Source organism: Penaeus chinensis, chromosome 31 (genome assembly GCF_019202785.1).
Source record: "Penaeus chinensis breed Huanghai No. 1 chromosome 31, ASM1920278v2, whole genome shotgun sequence".
Classification (NCBI taxonomy): domain Eukaryota; kingdom Metazoa; phylum Arthropoda; class Malacostraca; order Decapoda; family Penaeidae; genus Penaeus; species Penaeus chinensis.
Window position 1 is genome coordinate 32,468,012 of NC_061849.1, and position 10,000 is coordinate 32,478,011.

The 10,000-nt window shown below is 41.1% G+C and overlaps 1 protein-coding gene across 2 annotated transcripts in view; it reads right to left on the reverse strand.

Annotated features, from left to right (window-relative positions):
- LOC125041818 (TOX high mobility group box family member 3-like) overlaps positions 1 to 10,000 on the reverse strand; it is a 333,779-nt gene that overhangs the window by 253,236 nt on the left and 70,543 nt on the right. The window lies entirely within an intron of this gene.

A 10,000-nucleotide genomic window follows, 5' to 3' on the forward strand; every position in this document is an offset into this window, starting at 1 on the left:
CAAACACGTGGTCAGTGTCTCTTACGAAGGTTAGCGACCTTCCCCCTCCCCCTCCCCCTCCCTTCCCTCCTTCCCCTCTCCCTCTCCCTCCTTCCTCCCCATACCCCCCACCCCAACGGAGTCTGCTAAACCCTTGATGTGATTACGCAGGTTAATCAAAACAAACAAATTATAGCTTAACTCGATTCTGACAAGTTATCAAAGTTTGGGGCGGCCCCGATTAATAATCCACAGAAAACATGATAAATAAACTCGTGTTAGTGTATGTAAGTGTGGTTTTAACTTCCGTTGGCTGAAGATCATTGGGGAAAAAATCATGGAACGTGTTTTGGGTATTTGATGACATTTTTAAAAGGGTCCCTTGGCTCATTTTATTTATTTGATCATTTATTTATCTATTTATCTATCAATTAGTTTTATTTCCATCCATTCATTTACCTATTTTTTTCCCTATCTACTTATTTATTTAGCTTTTATTTATCTACTCGATCATTCATTTATTCGTGTATTTATCTTTTGGGATTGACTTTTAGGAATAAAATCCACGCTGTTGAAATGAGAAACACACTAACAGCAGTTGATACGCTAGATATGTAAAAATATTGAAATAAAGCGGGATGCGTTTACCGGGTTTTAAAAAGAAAAGAAAAAATCTTTTGACAATTCTCGAAGAAAAAAACGTATAATCTCCCAGTCATATTTCTCTCTTTATCAAACACAATAATAGATGTAAAAGTCGGAAAAGAAGCTTTCATTGACTTATTTTTACGAGCTTATTTATTTATTAGTTTATATCCCGTACCCATTTAGACTCCTGACATTTTTACTTCCCACATTACCACACATTCAACTTAAACGAGATATATCTCTCAACTAAACAAAAGTCTTATCAAAGATGTATATATATATATACGGCAATAATAAATCGCAACGTTACAAATAGCACAGCCAATAGAAGAAACAAAAATACATTGATCTGATTTCCTAGTTTACGAATAAACATATCGGTCGCGTTAACAGACATTGTTCCAAAGTTTTCTCATTTCTTCTCAACAGAAAATGGGATGTCGACGGCGGTTCTTGTAAATTTCGTTTTCTAAACTTTTCGATCGTAAATATCATAATAGATGTGTACAAAGCATTCTAACTGGATGGATATATCTATCTTTTTTTTTTTATAATGCAATTTTTGGATTGGCTTTTATCTATTTTTCTTATCGGTTGCGGTAAGAAGGAAATATATTTAGGGTAAATATTTTGTTTTGTGTGTTTTAATTTGTCCATGACTCAAAAGAAAATATACAAATGCGTATAATGCGGATGGTATATATTGAACATAATTTAATGCGTATGATGAAACTAAATTTCAACATATTTTGATGCGTGTGACTGAACAAAATTTAAACATATTTTTTTGCGCACGATTGAACAAACACTGAACATATTTTACTGCATATGAGTAAACAAATTTTAAACACACTCTAGTGCAAAGGACTGAATAAATTTTGAACACATTCTAATACGTAATACTGAACAAATTTGGAACACACTGTAATACGTTAGACTGAACAAATTTTGAACATATTCTCGTCACGCCCACGGCAAAACATCCCCTCACCCGCTATGAACACCACCAGCATCATCACCCCTATCTCTTCCACTCACCCCCCCCCCCCCCCGGCCACGAACCCCACCCTCTCCCTGACACACTTCCTCCTCTGATTCCTGCATCCTTCTCAGCCTTCATCCTCCGCATTATCGTTCGTATCCTATCCCTTCCCTTCCCTGTCTGTTTGCCTATCTGTGTGTCTTATGAATCTCTCTTTCTCTTTCTCTTTTCTCTTCTCTCTCTTTCTATCACTCTGTCCGTCTCTGTTTGTCTGTTTGTCTGTCTGTCGGTCTCTCTCTCTCACTCTCACTCTCATTCTCTCTCTCTCTCACTCTCTTTCTCTCCCTCCCTCCCCACCTCTCTTCCTCCTTCCCTCCCTCTCCCTCCCTCCTCCCCTCTCTCTCCCTCCCTCCCTCTCTCTCCCTCCTTCCCTCCCTCTCCCTCCCTCCCTCCCTCTCCCTCCTTCCCTCCCTCTCCCTCCCTCCTTCCCTCACTCTTCCTATCCCTCTCCTTCTCTCTCTCTCTGTAAACTCATCCGCTTTACAATTTCACCGTATCCCCAAGTCCTCTTCAACAACCCATAACATACCATTACCCTTCGATTCACTCTCCCTCTGCCAGTCCTACATGTTACGATCTCTCTGTGATCCCCTCCACTCCCTTCCCTTGCTGAGGAACACGAGTTTTAACCAACTTCACAGACTTTCTGGGATCCGCACAACAGAAACAGTCAAGAATTCGAGAATTCTTATAAGTGAGAGATTTTCATGTTATTGTTTTTGCTCTCTACACTAATAATGTTAGCGCACGTATGTACACACAGATTCACATATCCATGCATAAATATACATATAAACACATACATGTACACATGCATATATCTATATCTATCTCTAAATTTATATATATACATATACATACACATATATACATACATATATACACACACATATACATATACATTATATATAGATACACCATATATGTGTACATATATATACATACATATATATAAATATATATATATATGCATATATATATATATATATATATATATATATATATATATATAATATACTTATATATATACATATAATATATATGTTATATTTTATATAAATATATTATATATTCATATAATATACATTATATATTTACACACACACATATATATACATACACACACACACACACATATATATATATATATATATATATATAAATAGATAGTATTCTCCGTTTCTGTATTGGTATCATGGAAGATATTTTGGCTCCAATAAAAGCACCAGAGGAATCACGTACGCAAAATCCTACACAGTGTTTGGCACAGGAAATGAATACAAAGCTCAAGCTCGGCCGGTAAAAAAATCTTTGTGTGTATTTCATACAAAAACAAGAAGGGAAATTATTCCGTGGATTGAGCATGAAATAGCGAGAGGAAATCAGGAAAACTTTTTTAGAATATTAAAGACAAATGACAATTGAGCTCGGTATTCTTTTTTTTTTTTTTAAGCTCGGAATTCGCAAAGCACTTTACCGTGTATAATATTCTCTGAGTGTAAAATGTGTGGAAAAAAGAACGGGTGAAATCTATCACAGGAAACAAATGCCAGGCGCTGAATAGGAAAGACGCTTCTGCTCCTTGTGAGGATCAAGAGCAGAAACAACTGTCACGCCCTGATGGAAAATAAGTACCGAGCCTCACATGGAAAATAAGTACCGTGCCTCACAAGGAAAATAAGTACCGTGCTTTACGGTGGGCGGGAAAAAAGGGAGAGAGTGTACACGTTGACGCTCGCTGTAAAATAGCCACCTCCATCTCGAAATAGGCGATGGGCGGGATCATCCTAATAAGTATGAGGACAAACACCACATATTTGCGAGACATCTACTGAAAACTGAACCACAATCGTAATCAAAATAATCTCTCACCTCGTCAGTTCTGCCCGTAAAACGTGCTATTCGGGGGTTGTTCAAGCCCGGGAATGGCCTGAGGGCTTGTCAGGTGAGAGTCACTCCCCATCATCCTCCCTTTCTCCCTTCCTTTGATAAAGCAGCCTCGCCTACGTTTATTATATAATGTAAACAAACGCTCCCACGCCACGGCACTCCCCCTGTACATATGAACCTCCACGTAATTCGGTTTCTTCTGGGAGTGTTTCCTCCGAGAATGGACGAGCCGTTCGAAATTCAATGCAAGATTTAGCCAGGCGACATCCCCCGTTTTCTCAGGCGATAGTTTTTACGACGCCGTATGATATGGCCGATGTGCGCGGGCCCGATCGCGGCTCAAGCTCATCGAGGTTCTTCGAGATAACGATAGAGAGAGGAGAGAGAGAGAGAGAGAGAGAGAGAGAGAGAGAGAGAGAGAGAGAGAGAGAGAGAGAGAGAGAGAGAGAGAGAGAGAGAGAGAGAGAGAGAAGGGGGGGGCAGGGCAGGGCAGGGGAGGGGAGGGGGGGAATATGTGTAAAAAAAAAAAATAATAACTGTGAAAAGAAGAGAAGATGGGAGGGAGAAGGAAAAAAGAGAAATCTTGATCTTCAAAATACATGGCAGAATTTAAATGAGGTGGAAATAAGATTGTAAACCTCTTGCATGTGAGAGGTTTATGAGGCTAATTACAAACAAGTATTACAACTGTGATTCTCTGCTCCGTGTGAGGAGGGGGGAGGGGGGGTATGAGAAGGGGGGAAGGGGGGGTATGAGAAGGGGGGAAGGGGGGTATGAGAAGGGGGGAAGGGGGGGTATGAGGAGGGGGGAAGGGGGAGGTATGAGGGGGAAGGGGGAAGTATGAGGAGGGGAAAGGGGATATGAGGAAGGGGAAGGGGGGTATGAGGAGGGGGGAAGGGGGCATGAGGAGGGGGGAAGGGGGCATGAGGAGGGGGGAAGGGGGCATGAGGAGGGGGGAAGGGGGCATGAGGAGGGGGAAGGGGGCATGAGGAGGGGGTACAACATTACCACGTGGGGGGGTAAGGATATTCATAAGCCTTCATAATGCTTATACTCAAGAGAGCCTGAATTTCTTCAAGGAGAATAAAAAAAAAACCCACATCGTTTCGAAATAATAATAACAAAATAGTGACGTAAGTGTACCCACGTTACGGGTAGTAAAAATTAATTAAAATAATATATAAAGCATGGAGGGAAAAAAATGGATCTAAAAGGGAGAAAATATCCAGACTAATTAAGATTCCTCCAATTAACAACCGAATCTACCCTAATTAACGGAATCTCCCCGGTATCTACCAAGACAAGAAGACACGAGAAGACAAACTTTACAATGAAATGTCAAAAGAAACCACGGCGGCCATTTTGTTAGACTTAACCTCCACTTTACGCTTGCTTTCCCGCCTCCCTTTTGTGCATCCTTATTTAAAGACAGTCACTCTCTACACTAAGGTTAAGCTGTGAGGACTGCAGAGAAAGGCTCAAGATCATATTCCCTTACGAATGAAGGCAAATAAAGATCCATCTCCACTTTACACAGCGCATATATTAGCTTTGGGTACGAACACGGTACGTTACTTGCTTGATCCACCCTCTGAACACTGCATGGTACAAACACACAAGCACAAACATATGCGTATAAACACAAAGACTCTCTCTATATCTTCCTCTCGCTTTCTCAACCACGTACACACATATATATTTACTTACGCAATCACACATACACGCAATCGCGCATTTACACATGCAATCAATCAATCATTCAATCACACACACACACACACACACACACACAGACACACACACACACACTCACACTCACACACACACACACACACACGAACACACACACACACACGAACACACACGCACACACACACACACACACACATACACACACACACACACACACGTATCCCCCTCCCCCCCCACAACCAAAGTACAAAATCACTTATTCGAACACACGCACACTCATTCGTGGATCAAAGTCGTCCTATAGAAGCAGCTGACTAAAGCCATCACGACACATCAGAACAGAACGCGATAGAAAACGGAAGAGAACGGGATAGAAAATGAGGAAACCGAATCGCACGGAAGGTCTGAGAACTGAAGGGAATGGAATTCAAATATTCGAGCTGAATAGGGCAAAAGGATATTAAAATGTGTATCGGAACGGAACACGCGAGGCTAGGAGAGGAAGGATAGGCGGAGAGGGGAACGGAACGGGAGACAGACGAGAAACAGGTGGAGAGGGAAAAGCGCGGGAATGAGACAAAACCGTTTAAGCGAAAGAAAGAAGAGCAGAAGGAACGGAACAGCGCGATAGTGAGTAGCGACAAGTCTATCCTTTCCTTTCCAAAAATTCCCGTCTCTTTCTTCATCGCACTAAAGCCGGTAAGGAGGCAATATTTATCCATCAAATACCAACTGGAAACCCTCCTCGCGGTCCTAACCTCCCTTCCTCCGGAGATCGCCCAAAATCGACCTTAAGCCACTAGGCCATAAGAGTCAAGGACCCCCCCACTCGAGTCCTACGTTGCTTCGGCCATTCTTCCAAGGCGCTCACCCGTCTTGTAAGTTTGTTGTATGATATGTGCTTCGCTTACACCATTCTGACTACCTCATACCCAACTTGAACGCACTAAGCAGGGGCAGGATGGGGAGGCAAGAGATGGGGGAATCAATACTAGAATTCGTAAAAATACAGTATGTACGAGTGTGTGTATATATATGCATATATAAGCATATATATGCATATGTGTGTGTGTGTACGGCTGTACGCGCGCGCGCGCGCGCGCGTGTGTGTGTGTGTGTGTGTGTGTGTGTGTGTGTGTGTGTGTGAGGGTGAGGGTGAGGGTGAGGGTGAGGGTGAGTGTGAGTGTTAGTGTGAGTGAGAGTGAGAATGAGAGAATGAGAGTGAGTGCGAGTGTGTGTGTGTGTATGAAGGTGAGTGTGAGTGTGAATGAGTGAGTGTTAGTGTGTGAGTGTGAGTGTGTGTGTGAGCTCGCGTGTATGTGTATGCATGCGTGCGTTCAAATGTATGAATATGATATGCACATTTCTACTTAATTAGAAACGGGTATTTATCAAGAACTGAGATATTTCACGATATTCATTCAACTTCCTCATGATGTTCAGGATAATACACCAAACCCAGCATGCAAAAAATTCAACAAGGCCAAAAGAATAATGAAAAAAAAAGAAAAATATATGAAAGAGAAAGAGGAGGATGTGGTAATGATTTCAAAAGGCAAAAAAACAGAAAGGAAGAAGGGAAATATATAAATATGAAGGGAAAAAAACAACAAACAAAGAGAATCGACAAAAAATGAAGAGAGACAATGAAGACCAACAGAAAAATAAAGAGACAAGGAGGGGAGGAAAGATGAGGGAGGAAAAGGAGAAGGAGAAGAATGAGGGGAGCTGGAGGCAAACGAAAGAGAATAGAAGAACGGGTAAGATGGCTAGGGAGAGATAAGGGAGAATGAAAAGAAGGAAGAGGAAGAGGAGCAGGAGGAGGATGAGGAGGAGGAGGAGGAGGAGGAAGAAGACGAAGAAGAAAAGGAGGAGGAGGAGGAGGAGGAGGAGGAAGAAGAAGACGAAGAAGAAAAGGAGGAGGAGGAGGAGGAGGAGGAGGAGGAGGAGGAGGAGGAGGAAGAAGACGAAGAAGAAAAGGAGGAGGAGGAGGAGGAGGAGGAGGAGGAGGAAGAAGAAGACGAAGAAGAAAAGGAGGAGGAGGAAAAAGAGAAGGAGGAGGAGAAAGAAAAAGAGAAGACGAAGGAGAAGACGAAGAAGACGAAGAAAGAAAAGGAAAGAACAAGGAGAACGAGCAGCAGCAGCAGCAGGAGGTTTGAGGAGCAGCCGCCGCTCGGTTGCCGTGGAGAGACGCGGCAACTCCCACGTGCTCTGCTGCTGTCGAGTCTAGCACCTCACAAACTTTTTTCCATCCCTTTTAAAATTTAGGGGAAACTTTTTAAAAGATACATTTTACGTAATCGTCTCATCTGAAAACTCGTATGCGCCTTTTCTTCTCCGGAATATAAAAAAAAAATACGTTACATTTTCAAAAAAACTTGACAATTCGGTTCGAAACGTCAAACAAACGAAACGACAGGAAGTGAATAAAAACAATAACTTAAGCTCAATAAAATAATAGTGGACGACAGGCTGAACAAGGAGCCTATTTCCTCAACTGAGAAGCGGATCCAACTGAAAACAATAACACTAAATAACCAAAAAAAGAAAAAAAAAAAAAGTAAATAAAAATAACAGCGCTAATGACTAACCACAACAATATACAGCCCATCTCTCAGAAGTGTTTACGTTTTAGAACCAGAAACATTATTACCACTAATGACGATTACCACCGAGCCTTGAAAGCTCTCCTCTCAACTCACACATCCAAGTGTTTTCGTTCTAAAGTCACAAATAAGTACCTTTCAGCGAGATATATGACATCGGATCAAGTGAAAAGGCGGTATGTCAGAACCCTGTATTTTGACAGTCACGAAACACTGACGGCTTCGGACACAGGGCTGTCATTATAACTTCTATTTATCACGGGGTGTCGCCGAACCAAGCTGCGGTCTTTGACATGTTTTCTCTAATTTTTCACACACCTTGGCGATTGTTTAGGAAAAGGCGTATGTCTTGCTAACACATGCAATGCATACGTACGCGTGCGCACACGGACATAATCACACACACAAACACAAATGCAATTACAAATACAAATACACACACAAACGAGCGCGCGCGCGTATGTGTATATATATACACATACATATATATATATATATACCTATATGTATTATATATATATATAATATATATGTGTATATATACATAAATACATGCATATATATATATATGTATATATATATAAATATATATATGTGTGTGTGTGCGTGTGTGTGTGTGTGTGTGTGTGTGTGTGTGTGTGTGTGTGTGTGTGTGTGTGTGTGTGTGTGTGTGTGTGTGAGTGAGTGAGTGAGTGAGTGAGTGAGTGAGTGAGTGAGTGAGTGAGTGAGTGAGTGAGTGTGTGTGTAAGCATACCGATACGTACCCATGAAGGCATAAAAAAAAAACTATCAAGTACCCATACATCCACACAAACACACACACAGAACTACATACATTCACACAAAAAAAAAAAACTTTGTGAAACATACTTAATATTTTTGTACTTTATATTCGAGCAACACAACACGGCAAATTACATCTGAAAATACATTTAAAGTCCTCTGAACGACAACAAAAAAACTTTTAAAAAATGAACAGCATAAAAATTACAATTTACCAAAAAGACCGGTTCTTAATCGGACAATCACAAAATCAATCTAAAACAAACGGCAAAGTTACATCCACCCATTAAAAAAATGTAAAGCAAATTAATAACGGAAAGCAGTGAAAGACAGAAAAAAAAAATGAATAAATACACACACACATACACATTCACTAGATTACATTCAATTAAAGTCAACGGTACCAACAAAATTCATTACAACCGGGTTATACAATACGAAAGCTACAAATTAAATAGTTTGCGCTGTTGGGACGTAAGCAAACTTTCGCAACGTTAAACCAGATAAAGTTTCGCTACGGGGGTAGAAGGGAGATGGGGGGAGGGGAGGGGGGAGGGGAGAGAGAGAGAGAGAGGGGTGGGGGGTGGAGACTGTTAAATACACCACTTTCATCCTTTCAACTATTTACTTTCACGCTCATAATCAAGCTAATGTAATTATCAACTCCCTTTCTATACCTTTCGGGCTTTGGCGCGATGAATAAGTTATGGTCGCTGTGTGTGACTTCGGGTCCCTTTGGCTGTTCAAAAATGCACTTACAATGCACTAATTCCGTGGCAACTTCTAAAAGAACAACAAAACGCTGGATCAACATTGATTCGAAAGTTCCCGTGTGCTCTGCAGTTGTGTTATAATGCGAATCATGCTTCTGCAAATACAAGTGTAAGGAGGAAATTTAAGAATACGTACATTTTGATGTAAACATATGCGCACATGCTTTAATATGTATTTACGGTACACACACAAACACACACATATATATGTGTACATACAAACATACATATAAGCATAAAGTGCATCTGTGAGCAAACGCCTCCTTTTCGCAAATGTTAAACGTTAACAAAAGATGAAACGAACAGTGAAAGGCAAAAGACGTGGAAAGAAGCAAGGAAGAAGAAGGAGGAGGAGAAGAAGAAGAAGTTCTACGCCTTGGCTGGGCTATTTCATCTTTTATCGCGGAAATGAGGAAAGTTTAAAGGAGTTTGATTCCATTCTGTTTTGAAAGCGAGACAGAGTATCTGCTGTGCCATATTAAAGATTTTTTCGTCGGCTGACTCTGGCCGTGTTGCTGGTGTGTTGTGGCTGTGTTTCTGAAGTCGGTTGTGATGTGGCTGTGTTTCTGACGTCGGTTGTGATGTGG